This window comes from Passer montanus, unplaced genomic scaffold (assembly GCF_014805655.1).
Source record: "Passer montanus isolate IOZ18808 unplaced genomic scaffold, ASM1480565v1 scaffold50, whole genome shotgun sequence".
Lineage (NCBI taxonomy): Eukaryota > Metazoa > Chordata > Aves > Passeriformes > Passeridae > Passer > Passer montanus.
In genome coordinates, this window is record NW_024369930.1 from 2,037,833 (window position 1) to 2,063,000 (window position 25,168).

Below are 25,168 nucleotides of genomic sequence, written 5' to 3' on the forward strand. Positions count from 1 at the left end.
GCTGTTTCTTATAGGGGTCAGAGGAGGCTGACATCAGTAGACTCAAAATTTTCATTTCTGCAGTATTTCTTTTCCTTGAGAAGTAAGATTTCATATTTGAGAATCCAATTGATATTTATGAATAAGAGGAATAAATCTTGGCAAAAAAAATGTATCTTTATAATATAATATGTTCTTGGCTGTCCTTTTATCTGAGACCATTCCCTTCTGTCAGTTGATACGATACGACAGTATCTTTTCAGAACTCAGAAAGAGTTGCCATTCCACAATATTAATCTTTTTTGTTCAGTTATCTGTGAATACCAGTGATTAGTACAGACTGGACAGGATAAAGAGGGTTTGTTCTCTCTGTTTGGTAATTTGTGGTGGCTTTCAAATGCAACATTATCTGGTTATACCCTCCAAGGCTCCCACTGTAAGGAGTTCCTGCAGCTTCATGCATTTGTGCAGTATTAAATGCTTCCCATGCTGTTACTGCTTGGAAAACAGTACTTAGAAGTTTGAAGGGAAAGCCATAGTTATGGCATTGGCACTCCATATAAACATCATTCACTAATGAACAATAAGCACAGTAAGGGAAACTAGCATTAGCACTAAAGTTTCATGTAGAGGAAAGATTCATGTAGAGGAACAGCATCTTGAAGAGCATTGCTCATGGATTGTAAGAAAGTGTTGGGTCCTACTTAATATTGGAGAGTAGGTAATAGTATAATTGTAAAAGTATAGTAAAACTATTTCTGAGAAGGAATTATTCAGTTCATTTATTTCACATATATATATTTGATATAAATTGTATCCTTCTGTGATGAATGATGAATTTTATACAAATTATTCAGTTCATTTATTTCACATATAGACATATATATTTGATATAAATTGTATCCTTCTGTGATGGATGATGAATTTTATAAACAGCTCATTGTTTAAAGGTCTTTACAGTAGAGTTTGAACACATACATTATTTTTTAATGAGACATGAAAACAAAGAGGTTGTACACCATTGTTTCTTTTTGTACCAACATGAACCCAAACAGCAATGAGATATATGGTTTTCACTAGTGTGCAGCTATCAAGCAGCAAATAGTCTCCAAGTAGTTGCAGCCTAAATAGAGGAGTGGGACATTTTTATGGAAGGTAGGGTGCAAGTAGACAAGCACAAGGAAATTAAAAAAAACTTCCATGAATATAAAATGGCCATGCAGAAGAGGGTGAGGAAGCTGCTTTGTAAACTTCCCATGACCATCATGGCTGACTTTGATGCTATGGTAAGCATTAAGCTTGTACTCTCTGATGGAGTTTTGTTCATAATGTGTCTGAGGTCAAGTTAGCTTATGCTGAAGTCAGGTGCATGAAGTTTAAAGGAGGAAAAGGCACATGGCCAACAAGAAAGAAAATATTTAAAATGATCCTTGAAGAAGGTAATTGCCGGGCCTCATCAGCATCTGGAAACAGGGGCATAAATTGCTTTTGCAGTTTCCATATCAGTTTTGGTTCTCAATTACTTAGTCCAGTTATGTTATGAAGGAGAGTTCTACAGTACAAGATCTAAATAATCTAATTTCCACAAGACTCACAGTATTCCATCCAGCATGTCTATTTGTTATACCATGGGTTTAGGGCTCTATCATCTTGAAGCACAGGAAAGACTGGACAGTGATTTCTTTTGTACATTTTATCACATTCCAAAGTTCTGTGAAAGCACACACACAGTGTCATTGTTGGCAAAGTGTAAACCTTGTTGTCATTTTTTCAACTGTACGCCTTTCTTGTTAGAGCCACATGGTGTTGTTATACTTAAGTTTAAATACAGGACCACTTTTGGATTATCATTCTAAGTGTGAAAGTAAGAAGCTGCCTTAACTTTGAAATATTTATGGCACTATGACAGTTTTTTTTTCATTCCTTCTATGTACAGTGCCCACAACAGCTAAGGTCTTTGCTAATTCTCTTTGTACACTTTTGTGCCTCCTGAATTAGAGTTCCTAATTTCCTAGTGAAAAAAATTGAAAGGTAGGAGGGGACAGTTATGTCATTAAAAAGAGTGAAGTTCAGTAGAGAAAAACTTACAAAACAGCTCACTCTGAAAAAGATAATTTACTAGAGCTGAACATAAAAGAATACAATGGAAATGAAAGATTGATCTTTTACTACCTTAAGGAAATTGAATGTGTATATGAATATTTTTTGCATTTTGCATGGATGAATATCCCATCACTTTTTTAACAGTTCATGAATCAGGATTATGTCTTTGTCTGCATTCATAAACATTGCAGGTGAAAAGGGTGTTCATGTATTCATGTATATGATTCACAGGCACTTTTTTCATGACAATTGAGCAAAAAGGTTGATCCTTACACAATTGGTGAGACTAAAAAAAGAATAAAACTGGTCTCTTTTGACGATTTACAAGCAAATGACAACTTGTCCTTCAGACAATACCCTTTCATCAGTCATGCAGTTCTTCCAATGGCAAATGGTTTTTTTTACAGCATTCCAGGGGAAGTTGTTATGGAGATTCTGACTAAGATGATTACATATGTCTTAGAACTGTTGCTTTAAATATGAATTTTTTCTTTAATGCAGCTTGTAAAGGAAATTATTACAACATTTTATCTTATCTAGTATAAGTGAAAGCTGAAAAGTAACCTGCTAGCTAATCACATAATAAAAAAATCCAGGTAACATTATTTTCAGTAGCGGCACATTTAATGTTTTGACAACAAGCTGTGTGGTTATGCTACAATTCCACTTGCTTGTCTGTTATAGTCATTGTCTCTGTGTGAACACTAGAAAGAATATAGATGGTGCCTTCCTATTCATCCAAACAAAAAATATTGCTGTCCCCTTTTGTAGTTCTTCTGTGCTGTCCAGTAGTGATACATACTAGCAATCAAGCACAGCTGAGTCAAGAAAAATTAGAAATTGTATCTTGTCAGCACCAGAAAAAGTTGTGAAAGTCACCCATTGGAAGGGACATTTTGCAAAGATACAAAATTTTGCTGTTTTGTGAGCTTTGTGTCTCTTGCACTCCCTGTGGCAGTGTGCGCCCCAGCAGTGATTTTATTAGACTGTTGATTTGTCCAGCATGGTAGGGTTCAATAGAGTGAATAGCCATAGGAATGGTTTCCATGAGAGCACCAGGAGCTGCCAATAGAGTCTGGAAGTGAAGATTGCAATTCATCCATTCAGCAGCAACAAAAAAATTGTGAGTACCTTTCTAACATAATAAAGAAACAGCTTTACACCAGTGTGCCACAGAACCAAGTCACATGCCAGTCACAGTCATCTTTGGCACTTGTACAGATTGCATATGTGTAATCAAAGATGGGAGTTGCCTTCCTTTTGCCTTTGGATGCAAAATGTCTGTTCAGCTAAAATGAGAGAAATTGCAGAAGATCTTGCACATGACCTGTCACACACATAAAACATCTACAGCTAAGCAATGCACAGACTCAGCAGAAGTGTTTGTATTCGTGAAACTAATGCAAAGACACATCTGTCAACAGCCTGTCAGCTTTAGGGTAGAAACTGTACATTTAAGCTTTAACACTTAGAGTAAATCCTATCAATATGTTTATTATGAGAGACTTTTCTTGACATTTTTATCTGGTGTGATTTACCATACTTGTAAGGCAAAAATAAATCAAGTCATAATGTAGTTTAAAAAAAAGGTAATTATTTCAAGCAAAATTCCCCCAAAATGTGTCTTTATTTACATAAGAAATACAAGATTTCTTCTATTGCTATATTTGGAGCAGAATTGTACTGATTTTAGGAGTGCATTTTATTTTAGATGCCTTTATTAACACATTGATGTGTATCATTTTCTGTGGTATTCTGAGGTTTTCAACTTTAAAATTAGAAGGTTCAAACTTCATGATTTCACAGAATCACAGAATGGTGTGAGTTGGAAGGCACTTCAAAATTCCTCTAGTTCCAACTTTCCCTGCCACCAGGAACACCTACACCTTTCATTACATCAGGTTGCTCCAATCTCCATCCCACCTTAAATATTTCCAGGGAGATGGGGCATCCACAACAGACCTTTTCAGTGTCAGACATTCTGTACATCTGAGCACTGAAAAGGGAAAACAAGGTAGTTGCTTCCATTAGAATTAAGACCTTCCATCTATCCATGATGTTTTGCTTGTTTATTCAGGACTAAACTGATCACCAGACTTGTAGTTCTCATTCTCCATGCATAATGAATAGAGAGAAAAAGGTAGGAATAAATACCCTGTTTGAAGGTGGATATTTCTTGGGTTCCTCAGAAGCAGGGAGTAGCTTTATTTCTTAATGTCATGTCAGAATGCCAGGTGACATAGTTCTCCTGCTGCACAAGACATAGGTGTACATCATTGTACTGCAAAAGGCTTAATTCAATGACTTTAACTTTCCATTTCAGTTCTATGATTCAGCCCAGAAAAAGGAAATGACATTTTGGTTTCTGCAAACTCTATACTTCCATATAAAGGAATAATTACCTTTTGCAGAAACAGCTGCTATTTGTGTTTCAGTACAGATGGGTGTTGAGTGAGGAACCATCTTTGGTAGTATCTAAAATTTTTAATTATTTATTTGAAATTTTAATTTTTTTAGCTTTGCTTCTAAGTGACATCACTGGGTTGTGGTTTAATGAAAATTCTCCAGACACTGGTGGCAACTGGTTCTTCATTTTGAGCGTGTATAAACCAGTCCTAAAGAATGATCTGGGAGAAGTTGGATTTGCATAATTCATATGGCTTTCATGCAGTTTGTGAACTGCACATGCAGGAATGCCTGGAAGTGTGTAAATTCACTTAGCAACAGCCTAAGTCACGAGGCCTGAATGCTGATCCATTGCTTATAGATGGGAAATCCTGTCTTGAGATTGAATTCAGGCCAGCAATCCAGAGAAGGTGTAGATGTTCCCCACCAATTTTCTTTTGTGCTGTAATATTGTCACATGCTTTCTTTGTGTGCTTCAAACAAATTCATTGGGAACTGAGTTACAAAAACAGTCTCTGTCACTTTTAGAAACAATTCTCAACAATCTTATCCCTATGTAAAAAATAAAATAGGACCTATCTAGCTTTTCCTTTAACCATGTGGTGTTAGCAAGATTATTTTTTTTCCACCAGTGGTCTGAATTATTTACAATTTGGAGTCCTATTAACATTTCAAGCTACTGTTTCCTGTGAAGTATTTCCTAGATAGATAGATAGATAGATAGATAGACAGATATAGATAGATATATAGATATATACTTTTTGGAACAACATTTTTGTGACTGAAGTGAAGCATCTTTTTTGCATCTCACATCTTCCAAAGAGATAGAATATCCCACATTTAGGCAACATGTCATATTAACATTATTTTCTAAAGCACATTTAACTGGGTCAGTCTTTTCTGCCTGATACTTTTGTATTCGTTGGTTTCACACCTTCTGTATTCAACCAAGAGACATTCATACATAATAGAAAATCATTACAGTGTTCACTCTTTTTCCTTAACAATCTTTTATAAAGCATGAGATTTATGGCAAAGTTAACAAAGAGCCTTGCTTTTATGTCACTTGGGCCTTTTCTCACCTGCTTTCAGCTTATCCATCTTTCTCTCATGCCAGCTTTTATATAGACATTAAGAAAACCATCCCTAGCCACAATTGTCATCCCTCATTCTTTTGTCTTCCAGAAAGACAAAGTAAAACAGAGGTACAATAGTATCTTTATGTTCATTTCTGGTTGACTTGGTTACCGTGGTTATCTGTATTATCTGCTTGGAACATTTGGTGTGGAAGTAGGCAAATATCATGTTCCTTGTTTTAAAGTAATAAATACTGAATATAAATTTATACAGTGGAACCAGGCAGGCTCAGAATAAAGACAGGGGCACATACCCATGAGCAAATTTTGGACTACTTCAGCTCTATTTTGCTTCAGATCTTCCTCTCCTCTCAAGTCACAGATTACTGAGGTTAGCATGAATAGAAGGGTAAAAGTTCTACCAGTGGAATTGTCTGACTGGAATAAAAAAGACGATTTCTTTCACATGCTCTCCTGATAATTCTGGCTTCCTGCATTTTATTCTCTCTACAGTTTTATGAGCATCTTTAACTGAAGCTCTGAAAACTATACTGATAAAATAAAGGTACATTCTCCAAAAGGAGCAAATAACACTGTCTATAAAATCTTTGTTAGAAAGAAAGTACTATCTGTGCTTTATTAGCAAGTTGTTTAGTGCAGTAGAAGCTGAACAATAGATCAAATTATCTGAGGTAAATTATCTGCCGTACTTCATTTTTGTCCAAAAGGAGCCAGTCATAGGTTTGAACTGGTTTTCCCTGCTGGGATTTGAGCCTGCTTGAGTTGCACTTAAGACAGAGCTTCCTACTGAGTTTCTCCTGAAGAAGGCAAATTTGTTTATAGTAATTCCTAACCTATTTTTAGCATAGGAGATACTAAAAATTTCAAAACTCTACATTCTTCCCTTAGGAAAATTATGAAAAATATTTGCTGAGCTAGATATACCCCATATAATCACCCCAAAAAATAAAAAATACAAAAGGATGGCATGAAGGTAGCCCAACAATCTTTGAGCTAGGTGTGTTTGTTTATAATACTCTTCACAGAATTATTAGCTTCATAAATTCGTACCAGTCTCTGAATGTTTGCTTCTTCTCTGTAAAAATACTGGCTAGACCAGATCCTCTTGTGCTATCAGTGTTTCAAAATGCAATGTGTGCTAATAGCATCTGTTTGTTTGCTTGTTTCTTAGTTTTAAATTAATAAGGCTTGCCTATGTTAGTTCTAACTTTACTTTTGTTATGAGGCTCAAAATCCTTCTAATCAGGCACTGCTTTTCTGAGACAGTGATTTCATATTAAAAATAATTTTAAGATAGACACATGGTTTTGCATATAATTGCTGCAAGATCAAATTTCACTATTAAATATTAAGAAAAATAGTCCCTTCTGCTGCATTTCTTTACATCCTTACTCCAACACAACATTATTGCTAAGCTAATTCTTTTTCAATGATGGTTTTTAAATGGAAGTTTTCTAGCTATCTGCCAGCTGGAAGTGAATATCTTAGGTTGATATGGTCACTGTCAATCAGGAAAGCAGTTTCAAGTGTATCAAACAGGGACTTGTCCTAGGCTTTACTCTTTAATAATTCAATTTGCAATTTAAAATATTAAGAAATGACTCATAGCATTTTTAGATTGATATAGGAAATAGAATTACTTTGGAAAGCAGAATTGCAATTCAGAGCAGTGTTCCAAAATTTCAATAATGATACAGACACTAAAGGTAGAGAAGAAAAAAAAAAAGAAAACAAAACAGGAATATTGCTGATGAGGCAATAGCAGAAGTGGAAATGGTCCAGTGTAGCAGTAAGTGTTCAGATATAATAGGACTTAAAAATATCAAGTGCTTGCAGGAAAGGTAGTGGTGTTCTGGGACATATTGACAAGTGGTGCCTGTGTAGGAGATGTCTTGCAGTTATTCTGCCCTGCTCAGTGGCTGGTGAGACTTCAGCTTTAACACTAAATGCAGTTTAGCTAAGCACCACTGAAGAGTTAGGGGATGAGATGTTTCAAATTTGAACATAAGAGAAAGGATAAAAGAGTTAGACAATGTTGGTTAGCTGTCTGAAGGATCTGGCTGTGTTGATCTAGAAAGAAGACCAAAGCTGGACAAGATAAGAGTCTTTCACTGTTAAACACTATTTTAAAAAGGACAAATATTAGCCCCTCTTTACATCCAGTAGAGACACAGGATGGATTACCTCAATCTGTGGCCTGGGAAATTTATAGATATGAACTTTATAACTGCAATAGCACAGATGCCTTAGAACTGATACATTTTTGTGAAACTGTGTTATATCTGAATACTGGGAATACCATAAAGTGTTAGATAACTTACATGACTGATTTCCTTTCCAAGTCAAGAATATCTTGAGCACTATGAGTAATAAAATTATGCTTAAAAAATAAATTCTAAAATTAAATACAACTTTCTTTAGTATTTATGGCTCTTCTGACATATCATGCACATTTTTGCTGTTAATTTGTATCAATACAGCATTTGCCACAGGGTGCTGAGTAAACAAACCACTCAGATATATATGGCCCTTTCTATAACATGGGTGACTGCAGTGACGCACTATTCATTTAAAACATGGGGAGCTGAGACAGGCATAATCAAAGAGCCTAAATGTCCCCTGGTTTGTTCCTTCCATCCCTTAGCTGAAGTGGCATTTACTCCCTATTTCACTTTTCTCCATCCATTTCTCTTCTGAAGCCTGGAAGTCTCTTGTCTTCCTTGAATGACACAACATAGCCTAAAGTATGAAGGATTGGAAATAGCATGTTTAACATTAGATATTGGTGGTGAAAAAAATCACACCTGTTCTGGTCACTGTATATTCCTCTTATGATCTGCAGGCAGAAGTATTCCAAGAGAACAGTAGTTAATCCACTTATTTTATGGTTTTAATTTAGAATAACATTAGTCCCACTCATTTCTCAAATGAGTAGAAAGTAAGGTTCTAGATGATTGAGATTGCTTTTGGTCCCATGGTCACTCAAAAAACCTGTCTTCTGATTCTTCTGGGTTCTTATTTCCTGTTTTTTCTCTCAAAACAGTGAATTCCTTAATTATATACTAGTTACATTTTATCAATTCTGCGCAGAAAAAGTTATGATTCAGTTAAAGTTAGATTTATGAATTGTTTTTTAGGTGCTAAAGCTTAATTAAACAAAAATATATAAAAATATTAATGTTAAATAACTTTCATTTCATTCACTGAAACATCATTATAAAAAGTCTTTCCACTATTTTCTGGTCTCTTCAGCATGCTTTTAAGATGAATGGCTGCTGATAGATAGGCATCATAGTGCAGACAAACTTGTTATTTACAGGACAATGTTGACTCTGCTGGTGCCAATTCAGAATTTTAGAAGCTATCCTGTCAAGAGTTCTCAAAGCTCACTTGGAGAGAGCAAGTTTTTCATTTGTGCTTATCTTCTCAGTTCAATTTCACAAAATAACTTTCAATTTTGTTACCAAGAAGTAGCTGAACTCTGGTAAAAAAAGTGATTTACCTGCTGCAATGTTCAGCTCAGGGAGTGGAATCCACAATGGCGTGGTAAGTGCTTGCAGTCCCTGCATTTTAAATGAAGATATGAGAGAGGAATTAACAGTAGCCAGGTTGGTTAGTGCTGTGCTGCCTAAGTCATCTCTTTAGAAACTCCAAATACAGGGGTAAGTCTGTCACAAGATATGGTTTAGACATCTCTGTGAAATTTTGATGCAGAGCCTGAAATTTCTCCCTTGGTGTGAGACTGCAGAGGAAGACTGCCTTTTGGCTCTCCTTCAGAACTTCATGCATTTTGTACATCATGAGTTCGGGTCTTAGTTCAATTTCTGTTCCCATTCCCCATCTGTCCATATCTTCCCTCTAATCTCCTTGCTAAACCCTACTTCTGTTTCCCAGCTGGTCTTTCTCACACACTCTCTCTCTCATCCAATCGAAGTGGTTCCTATCAAAATACAGCTTTGATTATCTCACCTTACTCACTTTGCAAGCTGTTTGCTGGTGCCAAATCCAGCTCAAGCAGCGAGTGTGCTGGTGCTCTTACACTGCCTGGCAAGCCTTTTCCCTGGGGCATTATGGCCAAGCCATCAACTAAGAGTGAAGGCAGGGTTTGAAATTTGATAACCAGTATGGAGGAGGGTCTGAAGGAGGATTATATGCTGAGGATTTCTTTAGTGTGTGTGTGGGATGAGAAGTTTAACAGGTTTGATTTCACTAAGCCTGGATAACTCCTTGATTTAGACAGTCAGCAGTTGCCAGAGGTGAAAAGATAGTAGGGAAGGGTGATGGATGGAGAGAATCAGAAGCAGAGTTACCCACCTAAAATTTAAGTTTAATGTAAGGGAAGATTATTTCAAGACTGAGTTTTTATTTTCAGCTGCTGTATAGCATTATTAAAACACAATGACACAAGACTCAGGAAGTCATAAGATAGTTTGGAGATAATATTTACTTCATTTGTTTCTGGAATACATTTTCTGTAACCTCCTTCATAGCTGTGTTTTTGCTGTATATACACAATGTAAGAGGTCAAGAGTGAAATAAAATTATGCTTCTTGTCTGTGTTGACATTAGAAGCAATTACTGTATTTTAGAAATTTTTCTGTCTGGGTTAATCACATCATATTGATGCTTCTTTTATGATTCCTAAGTTATAACCAACAGCAGCAATATCATGATCTCCTAGGAAGAATGGAATGGAGTAAGTGAGTTTGTGCTTTGTCCATTTGATCAGACACACTGTAGTATACAGAATTTTATTGTAATGCCTTCAGATATTTCTTTAGGCAATAAAAGTGATTCTTGTGACAGTGGTAGTGTAGGCTGTTCTCAGTCCTTATGTCCTGACAGCCTGTTTGAGCATTGCTTGTTTGAGGAATGACACTCTAGGAAGAGGAACACATTTTCTCTCTTTTCTTCCTGTTTCTGCATCATTTGGCCCAAAAACTCATGATGGAAAACAAGAAGTTTTGACAATGTTAAAGAAGTAGCATTTTTACCATATGTGTACACACAGACACACATACATATATGTCAAAAAGCAAACGGCTGTTCTGGAGGGCATTTTTCTCTCAGACACTCTGCAGTTATGGGACATCTAAGCTTTAATTAAATTAAAATAAATATTGACCTTCCTAATATTTCACTCCTTACACAGCATCATATCCATTAAGATGTTGATGTCTGTATAATATTTTGAAAACATTTCCTCTGTTAACTCCTCAGTCATCACAGATCACAAAAAAATCAGGTTGGAAAGGTGCTGTGGAGGCCACACAGCCCACCTTGACCTCAAAGCTAGGCTAATTTCTAAGTTAGATCAGATGTCTACAGGACTTGCGAGGTTGAATTTTGAAAAGCTCTAAACTCAAAATCTCTTCACTTTGTGCAACTTGTGCCTTTTGTCCTTCATCGTGCATCCCTTAGAAGAGTCTGACTGTCTACTCAGTACTGCTTTATTTTAGAGTTGAAGACAACAATTTTGTTGTTTTATTCAAGCTCAGTTTTGGTGTTTTATTCAAGCTCAGTTCCCTTAACCTCCCTTCTTTGAACAGACACTCAAGCCCAGACCATCTTACTGGGCCTGCACTGGGATCTCTAAATGACATTTGCAATGGTTTGTGTGGATATAAAACAGGGTAGGAAATGTTGGGAGACTCTCCCAGCTGAGTCCTTCTCTTCCAGTTAATGTTGTTGTTCTCATTAGCTCAAGTGCAGACACACTCGAACTCCTGTGCTGTTTCACTTCAGAAACAAATTACATTTCCTAAAGCATTTCCTATGCAGCTTTATAAAGAAACACACAGTACAGTTCAGGAAACACTAGCCTATGTCCCCCATTAAGCTCTCAAGCCCTGTAATTAAGTTAGAGTAATTTGGGAAATTGCTGTGTTTGTAATTTTGGATTGTTGGGGTTTTTTCCCACTAGAACTTCCTCCAATTTTCTAGATTTTTTTAAATACACTTAAGTTTTAAGAAATTATTGTTTAAAAAAAAACAAACCCAAACCTGGTATTTTTTTTTGGGTGCATTTAGTTAATAGGTGATATATACATTCTAAGTTACTAACATTTTATCATCATTATACATAGAAAATCTTTTAAAAATGTATTTTAGATTTTTTAAGTCATAGATTAGAAAATGTTGCTCCTTCTGATGTTATGGATAAATACACTGGAAAAAAATTACACAAAATATAGTGATAGTATTCTGTAAAACCTCTCTCTGAAACACTTCTTCAGAAAATATGACATAAAAATATTTCTGTGTTTTAAACAAATATAATAAGAAGCTACAATTGAAGGATAAGTGATATAGCACTGTCAAAACACTTGTAAGTTACATCAGAATCCCAAATTCTAGTTGGCACTCATTAATGCAATTTTATTTTGGAATTTCTTAGAACATGACTTTTACTATCTTAATATTATAATATTTTGCTCTATTTGGGAAGGTTAAAAATGTTTACAACATTGCTGAACCCTTTGTGATGTATTACGATGAATCTACTGTGATGCTCAGATCTGAGTATTTCCACTGACTTTTGAAACCATAGAGGCTTGTGCTTGTGTTGTAGAATCACTAATCTGATGGTGCATAAAAATTCTCTAAAATTAATGATACAATCTGTTAATTCAGTCAGCTGTGGATCATGCCTTGAGGAAGTGATTTTTTTTTTCTTTGAATTAGTAATTTCACTATTTAAAATATGAGGACAGTTTTGCACTTCCTTTAAAACAAAATTTCTCTGTTCTGATTATTATAAGAAATGGAACCCCTAAATTAACAGAAGTGGGAGCAGGAAGGAAGGCTATTCATTTAAATGATTGAAATATTACTGCTGCAAATTTTATAGTGGAAACTAACCTTTAAATCTGAATTTTATATTGAAGGAGTCCAAAAGTTGCACAGGAAGAAAGAAAGGAGTTTTGTATGGTAGGAAAAAAATACACTGATAGTTTTTGGAAAGAAAGAAAAAATATGAACCAGGCAATTTTCAAGCTGAAAAATAGGTAGCGATTGTCTTGAAACACATTTTTTCATATGTCATTTAAAAGAAAAAAAAACAACAAAAAAACCCCAATCATAACAATACACCACCAAATCAAAAACCAGACAGCCGTGGAGGTTAAAAAAGGAATGTTTTTATTAATGGAGAAGGATTTTCTGTCTGAGCTTTTTTGGAAGTATGGACAGTACAGTCAATAAAGTAAATGGTGGAATGAGAAAGTGACAGACAGTGATAATCAGCTCCATTTGCTTCAAAGCCCAGAAGGAGTTCGATATATAGAAAAGTTCTAAATGTGTGCATTGAACTGGAGATATCAATAAAGTAGCTGAGACTCTGGAAGTCTCATTTTTGCATAAAAGTTTTGATTCTCTTTTTATTTTAATAATTTTGATGTGTATCTTAACTATGTTGATATGTTATATTACGCAGAAAGATTAGTAATAAATTAAGAAATAAGGTGGATCAAGAAAGGTGTCCTGCTCACAAAAAGTAGAAATTTGAAATAAATTATGTTTTAACTTCATTGTTCTAAACATTTTGTATACTATATAATGGGGAGAAACATGGAAATGCTTTCAAACATTTTTGTGTATTTCTGATCCTAATTTCTGAAAGTCTTTGTCATCAGTTGTGAGTTTTCTGCTGAAAGTATAAGATTACCAATAATTTAGTATTAAACATCAAAGCATTTTTTAAAAAGCATGTTACAAATACTTTTCTTGTCATTCAGAATATTCAGCATTTTAGCACAGTTCAGAAATCTAGTGGCCAATTAAAAACGAGCAATTTGAAATTTGTGCTCTATAATTTCTCCTGAGCTGGTTTTACAGAAGGAAGAATAGACTTAAGAACAATTTAAAGGTTTTCAAGTATTTTGGTGTTTTCACATGCAGTTCAACAACTGGAAATCAGCTTAATGACAATAGAATCTGCAACACAATTTCAGATTAAAATCCACCTAATTCAGCCTTTTCTCCATGGCATTGACTAAGTCATATATTTTCAGTAAAAAATGAGATCATCAGCTGGTACAAAGTGATGTAATGTTTTCCAGAAAGAGAGCAGAGCAGATAAAGATGTCTAATCATTAATTCAGTACTTAGTGTTTATATGTAAAATGATGTTCAAACAACACAGTAAGGAATTGCACAGTAACACACAGAGCTCCTTGATGAAGCATTCTGAGGTAAATGCAATCAGTGCTTCACCATTCGAGATTATCTTCATCACTGTTCAGCAGCCTGGTTCCTGGCTGCTAGAAGTACAGCAAGGTACTAGAATGATTGCTGTGCTTTCAGGAGAGGAATCTAAAAATTAAATTCTTTCATGTTTCCTGATGAAATACAAACAGCTGGTGCTGTAAGTTCTGTAATGTTTATAGAAAGGCTCTTTTGTTTATAGTCTCATCAAAGATCTATGAACATCAATACTGTCATCTGAAAATGGAGTAGAACCATATAGATACTTGATTTGATGACTTAGAAATTGTATAGCAGCAATGTTCATCATGGAAGATCACTTGATGTTCACTATCCTGGTCCTTCCAAGGCTCTAAAATCAGTGCATGATTGTTGCTAAACAATATCTTTTTGTCAGTCACCTCACAGGCAAATAAATATGTGGCTAATAAAGCTGAGACCCTTTACACATTAACTTTTTTGCAGGATCAGATATTTCAGCTAAGAGATGTTGCTTCACTTAAATAATATACAATATTTATATTTTAAATAACACCAAATTAATACAAAATTATTAAAAATTTGCAAAATATTAAATAAAAATATATTTAAATTTTTTCTCATTTAGATCTAGGTGCTTCTAAACTGCTAATAAACTTAGGATGCTCGGAAAATCAGATTTGACTCAAAATGAGAACAACTGAAACAAAATCTCTATACCCATTATTTTTACATAGGTGAACTAATGACCAAAACTATTTTTCTACATCAGACATTGTCTAACATTCAGTTTTCTTGTTTTCTAACTAAATACTAACTAATAAGTGTTCTTGTCATGTTCATCCTGATACTCCACAGCCCACACTTGTTCTTATTTTGTGTAATAATGTTTTCTTAAACTTTTATTGTCCTGGAACTGTGTCTCCAGAAACATTTTCTTCCGACATCTTCACCAGCTAAAAACCATTAGTCACTTCTGCCTATTTCAGTCTTTGGGAGCACATCTCTGACAAATCACACTCACACACAACAGTTCTGCTCTGGACCCATAAACATTGCCATTTCTTATCTGTAAGGGGCTGTATCACCACTCTGGTATAGTCCATATGCATATAATCAAGCAGAGATATTTTTTATCTAGATTTTTTTTTTTTTTTACCTATGGCAGCAGTGGACAAAAAATGGTTTAAAACAAGAATAGGAATTCTGAAAATGAGGGGGAAGAAAAGAGCCTTTTCCCTTTTGTACATGCAGTGAATATATATCCTAGATTCCTGGCCAACTATAAGAATTTTCATTTTTCTTTAATGTCTTGAAATATTGCTCTTGCATTAAATTCTGTTTCTCCTTTTCTTTCTTTTTTTTTTTTTTTGTTACTTATGTAGGTTTAGAAACTGCAAATGGCACATTTTTCACATTAACTTCTGATTTTTCTGCTGCCTTATCTTTTTAGCTTCATTAGTGTTTAAAAGTAGTCTTTGCCAACTTTCTGTCTTCCTGTCCTGCTTGTCACAATATGCAGAAATGGGAAGAGGAAGGTCATGATTCTAAAATAGTATAATTGCTATTAAAATAGTAGGAAGAAAATTCATTAAGGGTTACTGCTTTCTTCTTCCTCAGCCCTACACAGTTGCATTAAATATCACATTGCATGCAAGGTTGTCATCTGATGCAATTTATCCAGGAGTGGAATACTTCCTCCTCTGAAAATGAATGTAGATTACAGTGCTAGTAATATAAATTATATTTAATAATTAGTAAAATAATAAAATATAAATATTATCTCCATGTATGCCTTTAAAGAAGAGAAAGAGGATGTTCTAAAAACTCAGTTTTATTCAGTTGAGCTAATCAAGACCAAACTGAGTTCCTTGTCTGGATTTCTTTGGTAAGGAGATGGAGTGGCTGTCCAATCTAATTAAATACAAATGATGAAGCATTTGCCACTTCTCTGTCCCAGCTGAATGGATTAAATCTGGTGCAGTGTCCACAGAGAGTAGAATACATATAAAAGTAAACAATCAAACAAAAAAAAAAACAACCTCACACAAAAAGTAAACTCTGAAAAAAATAGTTTCATATATTTTAAAATATTTTTGGAAAAAAAAAAGACAGGTAATCTGTTTCAGTTTGGTATCTTTTTAAACATATGAAAGCTGTTTTTCTTCCATGAGAAGATGCTCTGTTTTGTATCAGTATAACAGATTTCTATATGTGCTTATTCAAGTGTTAATGCTTTCTTTAAAAAGTTGGCTTTTTGAAGGTTATAGGTGGGTTGGGAGGAGAGGTTAATTCGGTTTTGTTTAATTTGTGTCACTTGGAAATGGATTTGTATCAAACTGGAAATGCCATTTTTACATGCGAATAAGAATAGGAATATGGAGTTTTGTGTGGTCTGGCTGGTACATGTTCTTGCTGTAGCAAAATGTAATGGAAAATCCGGACATACTGTGAGTAGTTTTCACACCTCCTAAGTTTTGCCATCTGTGGCAGATGATCCACTCTGTTTGTTGTCAGGTTCAACTACATTTCTTTAAAAGGTGTGAGGATTATGCCTGCCCTGGGATCAACTGAGCGTATTTTAGGGGAAATTTTTATGCTTCAGAAAATGAGGGATAGAGGGAGAGAGGAAAGAAAAGTTTCAGGCAGAAGAAAGTTTAAAGGAGACACTGAGAAACTGCAAAGAGAGAGAAATATACTCACAACATGAACTGAAGGAGAAATCAATTTGTCCAATTGAGGCAGAGGGGCTTATGCAGAGTCTACTGCAAGACCTGATAGCTCGTGAGTTGTTGGAAAGGACTGAAGCCTGGAAGAAAAGTATCAGCAATCGGGGAGAGTTTCCCAAACTTCTTTTAGTTTCTATTCTATTCCATTCCAGTCTAGTTTAATCTATTCTATTCTATCCTATCAGTGTGTAATATTGGGACCATGGTGTATAGTACCAGAGATGAGGCAGAAATATGCTTTCCACCAACAGAATGTGCTGCATTGGTAATTTTAAGACACTTTTGGAAAGTGGTGGTGGGTGGGGGGGCAAACTGAGTGCAGACCATTCTGCAGGTGCACAGCAGTATGGATGAAGCCAGGGCTGAGCAGAAAAGACAAAATGAAGTCTTTGCTGTGATTGCTGTAGAAAGGCCTGAATTAGGCAGGTGGGCACTTGTGAGTTTGACTAATCTGTGCCTTACAGCAACAGCTACATGGCCATTGCCCGCCAGCATGAACCACATTTTTGAGAAGGTGGTTAATCAGGCCTCTGCTCACTCTGCCACCTTTAATCTTAGATTGGGCAAGTAAAACATCATGAGTACAGAATAAAGTAAATATTGCCTGAATGATCAAACTGACCCAAACCCAGGACCTTTGATTGCTGAGGAGAGGTGTAGTTTCTGAAGAATTGAAGAGGTGGTGAGATTCCTGCAAAAAACAAAAGGATTAAAACTGCTTTATGCAGACATTGCATGAGGAGCAAAAGCAGGAACTGAAACTGCTCCAGTTATGGTGAGGGGGAATGAACTCCTGTCCTGAGACATTTACTGGAGGCATCTGTGTTACATGTGGCTGTTTCCATGGTTGTCAAGAGAAACAGATGTGATTAGGGAGTGAGCTGAAGAAAAATGGCACTTCCTTGCAGTTCAGTAGTCTGGAGGACTAGCTCAGATTAACTCTGCACATGATGCCTGTGCTTGGGCAGATGAATCCTCACTCTTGTGAACAAACAAGGGCTGTGGCACAGCATGTGGTGTCTCGTCAGCTTCCATCCTGTGGAGGAAGTCTGTAGTGAAGGAGAGGCAGAAAAAGCCAAGATTTTCTCACACCATTTTTGTGTTTTTTTTTTTTTTATTCCCTATGAAACAAGATTGATATTTCCTTTCTTTCAAAGATAAAGAGGGAGTTAGTGTTGATTTTTCTCAGTATTTTTTAGTTTGGTTTTTTTTTAATTGTTGCCAAAAGTTTGCAAAGTAGCCTGATATCTGTTGAAAACAGATGGTGCTAATTCAGCATATGCATATCATACTGATAAGTATAAACTGTTCTGAATTTTTTTTAATGAGTATTTTCTGGCCAGGATTCTCAGTTATATTGCAAAGGAAAAGAAATTAAAGTATCTTCTCATTTACTGGGAAAATATCCTTTATAATACTGTAAAATTTTCCATATATGAGATCTGAGTTTCAAATAAAATGTATTATTCTAACTGAGGGGAATGACACATAATGATTTGTGTGTTACATGATGGGAAATGATGTAGTATTTATTTCTATTAGTGAATGAGCCCATGCTAAGGCAATTTCATTATATGCAGAAAGATTTATTCTAAGGATTTTGTTATTTGAAGATAAAGTTGACTGATGCCTTTCTCTATTGCCACAAGTAGCTTTGCAATCAACAAATCCCAGAGCTAACAGTTAATATTTTGGTACATTATCCTTTAATATGGCTTGTTTAAATTACCAGTGGCAGAATCACATTGCCTTTGCATTGAAACGCCTTAGTAAGGCACAGTTCTTTGTTATGAGTTAGTTAAATCCAAGAATAGGTTGTGTTGGAGACAGGGCTCATCATGTGCAAACAATATCTGTATCTTAATCTGTCACAGGCATCAGATTGTCCATCCACATCATAGAACTTTTCATAACCTTTTGGCAGAGAAGTTTGGAATACTTTTGGTTCTGTATTTATGTAAAATTCTTTTTAAACTGTCAGTGAAACACCAGAGGGGAGAAAAAGAAATGATGGATGATTAAGAAGCACTAATTATGTTGTACTGCAATATACAATGTTATAGTACATAGTCACCATAAATCTACAGGCTTTGACTTAATCTTGTTAAGTATCTATCTCAAAGGAATTCTAGTTTTGCCATTTGTATTTCTCCATATAGTGAATCTTTCTCTTGTTCAAGTTATTGTTATTCAAGACATAGACTCCTACACAGACTCTTTGTCCTCTGTTTAGTCATTTATATCATAATGTATTGGGTTGTCAAAGTAAAATATGCTTAAGAAATCTCCTCTTCAGAAACTTTTCTGGGTTGTGTGGAAGACAGTGTATAGAAAAATCCATTCAATGTGTTCCTTTTTATCAATTAAAAAAAAAATGATATCTTCTTAAAAGTAATTAACAAATGAGGAAAAAAATTAATTCACAAAGAGATTTGTTTTAAATTCCTTAGCAGGCTTTGGCCCTGGAGTAGGGCTGTAGTACTTTAGCTCTCAGAGTATGAGCTGGAGTTGATACTGTGCAACAAGGGTAGGATAGTATTTTATTTCTGTGAAGTCCCTCAATAGTTTTTAGTATACTGATATATGAATAAAATACTTGAGAATATTTAACATATCTTAATACAAAGCATATAGAGACAAACATATAGGAAGCATCTGTAGCTATTGCCTACATTTCCTGCAATATTTTCAAGCGTTTATACAGTATTATAAAGGATATTTTCCAGCAGCTCTATATTTCCTGCAATATTTTCAAGTGTTTCATAGCAAAGTATGAAATCTGTATTTGTCATTCAGAAAAGAAATTCTGACCATGTTCCTCTGGTTGGAGGATAGGCTTTCCCCCTTCTGTCCTTTTCCCCCTTTCCCTTCCTTTGCCTTATTTTTCATTCTCGTCTTTCTCAGAGATTGAACGATGGGGAAAACAATGAGCCCATTTGGTAAAGAGATTCCAATGCAGAAGCAGTACTCAACTCTGAAAATTTGACTCTTCCTATGGGTTTGACAGATGCCCATGGTCTGAATTAATCTGCCAGAGATTTTTCTCCATTGCAAAATAACTGAGATACCTGTAATTCTGTATCCATTTAATATAATTTAACAGTGAATCTCTCAAATAAACTGCTATCCCAGTACACCTTGCAAAGACAAGTAATATGGTTGCAAAGGTAAATAGCAAAGGCTAGCAGAGGGGGAAAAGAAATTAGGAATTAAAAAGAAAATAAAGAGTTTTGAAGGTAACATCACTGTGAGTTAACCAGAAATGTTTCCCTTTTACATAAGACTTAAGTTGTGAAAGAAAAAAAAATTACAAAAAGTGGGGAATTGTACCTAGGCAATTGAGGAAAAGGACTGTTTTCAGTGAGCAGAAAAAGCAAACAGTATAGATATGACCTGAAGATGTAAAATAAGGGAATTAAAATGTAAGCTTGTGAATAATGTGTATGTTGTCTAAAATCCTTTAAATTCACATACATGGAAGGTGTATTACACTATTTAAATCAAAATTCCAAATAAATTGATTTAATTTCTTCCTACAATCTGATTTTTCAATGACATATTACTGCTGATTTAAACTGCTATTTCTCATTTTTAGAAATTGAGAAGGGAATTGCCCCATTACCCTTTATAGGCAAATTTGTCAGACCTGTTCCAAATGAATCCCAAATCAGTTAGTATGTGTAAAACTGTCTTCTGTGCAAACAACTGGGAACAACTATTACGTCTGCTCTCATAAAGTAGATGAAATGTAGATTTAGATCCCTTTGAAAATCACAGTGTAAGGGCCACATCTGTCTGTAGTTTGCATATCAAATTTCCTTTGGATTTCTCCCTTCTCTCCTCACGATCAAAAGAAGCATATGGGCTTTTATGTGTTTAACTGAGGATAGAAGTTGGTATCTCACGTCAGCTGTTAGGAAGTGCACTGTGCTGTCTCCCTTGCATTTGAAGTGAAAATGGCAATTTCAAACAATTTCACAGAGAAAATGAAGGAGTAAGGGGATGGAAAGTACAGAAGTGTTTATCTGAGGGATGAATGACTCTGACTGACATGAAGGAAAGCAAAAAAAATGGAGAAAATCTTATTGTTTTGGAATAGGCTATTTCTAAAAATTGTATATTGGTGTTAACAGAAAAGAAATTTATCTTTAGAGGTCTCCAAAGGAGTGGGGGGAAGAAAAAAAAAACAAAAACAGACTGACTGGCATCTCAGTGCTGCTGTGTAGTGATTTAGAAACTAGTTTTCTGCCTGACTGCTCAGTCCCCAGAGCAACATACTTGCAGAAAAGAAAAGGATGAGAGTTACATTGAAGGAAAACTCTAGTATATTACTCATGAAGCAGGGTATTTCACTCCCCTGTACAAGGCCAAATTCAGCTCATCAAATTAATCTTGTACTACCCTTGCCAGCAATGGCACACAAGCCAAGGCAGTACTGATTGTATGATCAGGTTTTACTATGGGTTAGAATTTGTTCAGAGCATGCATTACTCCACTCTCAGCACTGCTGATGAGACCAGCTTTTCTTAAATACATGTTTGTATATATTTTCTTTACCATTCACAACTCATCTGCTGACTCCTGATGGCTTCATTGAAGGGTTCCCACCTTCTGTGGTTCTTCATGCTATAGAAGTTCCCCTGTGTCAGCCTTATCCAGTGTAGAGTAGCTTCTCAATATTCTTGCTCTAACGTTTGTTAACCAGGGGTTAACAAAGGTGGTGCCTTTTCATCAGCAGTTACCACATAATAGATATTAAGTCCAAAGTGTCCATAAAAAATTTACATGAGAAATTTTCTTTGCACAGGACAAGTTACAAAACATCATTCATGATGTCTATAAGAAGATGTAGTTAAGGATTCCATACTTAAAATGAAGTAATCTAATACTGGTGTAATATGTTAGTATCTTCAGGAGCTGTGTCTCATTTGCAAGCAATTTTAAAGATACTGTTAAATTACCAAGAAGTCCTTAATGAATGATAACAGATTTTCAAGGATTCTTTGTAGTAAATTAAATGTTTAAAATAATGAATTGCCAAAATTTCTGACTCTTCTGATACATTTCTAAGAATGAAGAGCACATGCTGTAATACTGAGTAACACATTCTGACCCTTTATAAGTAGAAAAGCTGTCTTACAATTGCAATTTTAACTGTGCATTTTGGGGCTTTGGAGGGATTGCATTTGGGAAGTTTTTGTTACATGAGAAAGCCAAGATGCGAGATCTGGATAGTGAGCTACAGCACAGGCTTCACCTTAACAATCGGCATTGGTCCCAACCTAGGTGATTTTTTTTTTTTTTTTGACTGGGAGAGTAATTTCTATTCCACTACTACCTGACATCTTATCCAGTGAAAACAGTTTACTCCCAGTAATTTCATTAACACATCAGCATTCATCCCTCCACCTGATGCTAGCCATAGGTTTTCTGAGATAGTTTATTGACTGCATGATCCTTTTTGAAGACAAAAAATATTATTTGCATTGTTTTACTGCTAGCAAGAAAAAACAGAATACAGCCAACTTTCTGCTGACATTTCAAGTCTGTTGCAAATTAGTGTCAAGTATTTCAGGAATCTATCCCTGCAGAGAGTGAGTTTTTGTTCTTCTCCAGTACCGAACAGGATTTTCATCATGCTGTTGAGTCTTCTGGGTATTGTGGCAGAGGAGTAGCCTCATCCATAATCCACTTTACCTTTGCTTTTCACATCACCATAGGCTGTAGTAGTCTGACATCGCTGTGTCTATTGTATAGCCTGGTTATGACAAAGTAATAGGATGCTGTCATCACAACTGTAATTATCTTCTGCAAATGCATATATGTATACATATTACATATATGATTTTCAGGATTTTTCCCTGCTTATACAAAATGTATATCTATATATAAGTTCAGGTTTGTTTTGTCAGCTCTAGAGAGGACCAAAGAAGAAGCTGAAGTTTGTGTTGTGATCACAGAAAATTTTAAAAGAGGGATGAATAATAAGGATTACATATTTATAGTAAAATTCAAAGCATGCAAGAAGTGTGCAAGCATTTTATGCTCAAGTGTCAAAGCAGAGCTTCTGAGCAAAAGAAACTAATGTCCAAACATGGCTACCTGAATGGAGAGCAGCATATCATGTTCAAAAACTCAGCTGAGAAGAGGACAAGAAAGATTGTGTAGCTAGAATCAAACACAGTGCTTAGAGGTAGAAATTCATCACAGGTATCCCGAGCCATTCAGTCCCCCAAAGTAAACTATCTCTTTAAGACAGATAAAAAGCAGCAGAACATATTAGCATTTCCTAGTAACTGACTGATTCTTGCAGTAGGTCAGAGTCTTGCTGGCTTCATCCACAATCACATCAAATTAAAAGAGACAAAAATAGGTAGAAAAAGGTATTTTTAGAAAGATTCACAAAGAACAGGGTGATCATTGCAAAAGAGTTATTCCTAAGTCACCACACACATTAACAGTGTTCACAAGCCTTTGTCCAGATGACCTCTATAAATTCCAACTCAGACAATAACTCACATCAAGACTAATGTTTATTGGCAAGGCAGAAAAGCAAGAATTTGCTGAATCTGTTTTCATGCAACCTTCAGCTCAGTCTTTTGACTTCTTTACTGTGATGTTATCTTGTCACTGAACCGCAAGGCTGAGAAGACTTCCTCCTATGTTTATTTCAAAACTTTGTTAGTCTTAAGGAGTGGTGGTGGAAGGGGAAGATGGTTTGTTCCTCTGTTCTTTAGTTTGCAGCATTTCAGAGAACTCTGTAGCTTTATTTCAAGCATGAGCTTCAGCCTTATTTTAACAAGGTCAGTTTTGCCTCAGAAGTATATATGATTACAATTAAGTCCACCATGAAGGGATGTTCCAGACTAATATAAAATTATACAAGGGTCAGCAATAAAGTAATAACATTTATATGAGCATCATGGCAAAACAAAAATACAGAATAATTTACTTTTAGTTTTCGGAAGTTACACTCAACATTTAGAGTGATGGTTTGCTAAACAATAAATTATTTTAAAATTAGTGAGGATGCTAACAGTTATCTAGAAGCAAACTGACTACAATTAAGCTGGAAAACATGGTAAAATATAGTAGAAAACTTCATTGTTTATTCAGTCAGAGAGCTTCTAAGGTTACCTGCCTGACATCTAACTTAACCTTTAACCAGTGATTGTAAGGCCTAAGAATGCCTGCTTGTATTTGATAGGTTTGTGTGGCTCCAGAATGGTCTCATGAAGATTTCTGCCCCATCTTTCCTTTGGGTACTTCAGATGTCAAATGAGCATACATTATAAATGTGAGACAATGACCAAAAATACAGAGATAGAACTAGACAGCACAATTACCCCTTTCCACTTCCAATTCTTTTTTCTTTTTGATAAAGAGATTAGAATTTGGCAAAGATCAGCCCTAGCTTGCTTCCCCTCCCCGCCATGCTACTTAACAAATTCAAAGGAAATGCAAAAACACAGTCACTTTAAAGTTGTCTGTCAAAATATTGCAGTTGAACTTCCCTTCAATCTACTAAGACAGTTCCCAGGGAGCATGCTAATATACATGATGGTGGAAATATCCAGGAACAAAAAAAAAGACAAGCATTTCATCACAGTACTAATTTTCTTTTTGTTGTGCCAGTATAAATCTCAAGTAAAAGCAATTAAGCCTTCCTTTTGTGAGAATAGTAGCTAAAAGCTAGAGGTTATCAACAATTTTTCAAGAGCAAGTATAACATCTTCCTATAATATCTGTTAGTCTAAGTTTCTTGATATACAGAGAGATCTAAAAGTAATTTTTTTTGTTAAAACTCATAGTAATCTGACACTGAGATTTATGCATCATCAATTTAACTATTATCTGAAAATTTTAATTCCATAAAGTATTGTAGACCTTTTAATGACTGTTTTATTAATAGCACTTCCCAATACCAGTGACCATCTGTGACTGCTTCACCATCTGTGATCCCTATTTCAGTTCAGGAGGGGGAAATAACAGTGGTATTACACTGATTATACAATATAAAACATTAGCCAACTAGACCTACTGTAGATGATTAATTTGTCTTTGCTTATAAGTGCACACTGAGCAAGATAAAATTAGCTCCTTTGATTTGTTGGCACAACATGGGTTTGTGAAATGGCCACAGGAAACTGAAAAGATTAAATTGCTTTTATTGAAATCTGAAATTGCAAAAGTTGATGGAATTTAGAGGAAGAGAATAAAAGAGCTTAAATGGCACTTGAAAGGTGGTGAATGTTTCCTTAAAGATCCATGGGCAATGGTATGTTGATTATTATAATTTTTTTAAAGCTAGGTAACAGAGGACCAGCAAAAGGGAATTGTCAATATTTCTTAACTTGTACAGTTTGTAGATATAATAATAATATAAATATTATTTATATTAAAATAAACTGAGAAAATGATGATTTATAAACTCCTACTTAAAATTAGTATTATTTATATCTTATCTGAATGAAGTAGCATGTATTTCAAAAGAAATGCCATTTTTTATTAAAAGCAGAAATGCTTTCCATGTCTTCAGAGGCAGGAGAGTTAATTTGATCAATATTGGTTTTATTCGTCTCTTATTAAACTGGGCTAAATTTTTTCCATATGTTGGTAATAACGTCTGCATTCTGTAAGGGCTAAGCTGATTTTTCTTTGGTTTTAGTG

General features: G+C 35.2%; 1 protein-coding gene across 6 annotated transcripts in view; it reads left to right on the forward strand.

Moving 5' to 3' along the window:
- The window catches only part of PCLO (piccolo presynaptic cytomatrix protein), a 325,587-nt gene that overhangs the window by 156,420 nt on the left and 143,999 nt on the right, over positions 1–25,168 (forward strand). The gene's annotated exons all lie outside the window — the stretch shown is intronic.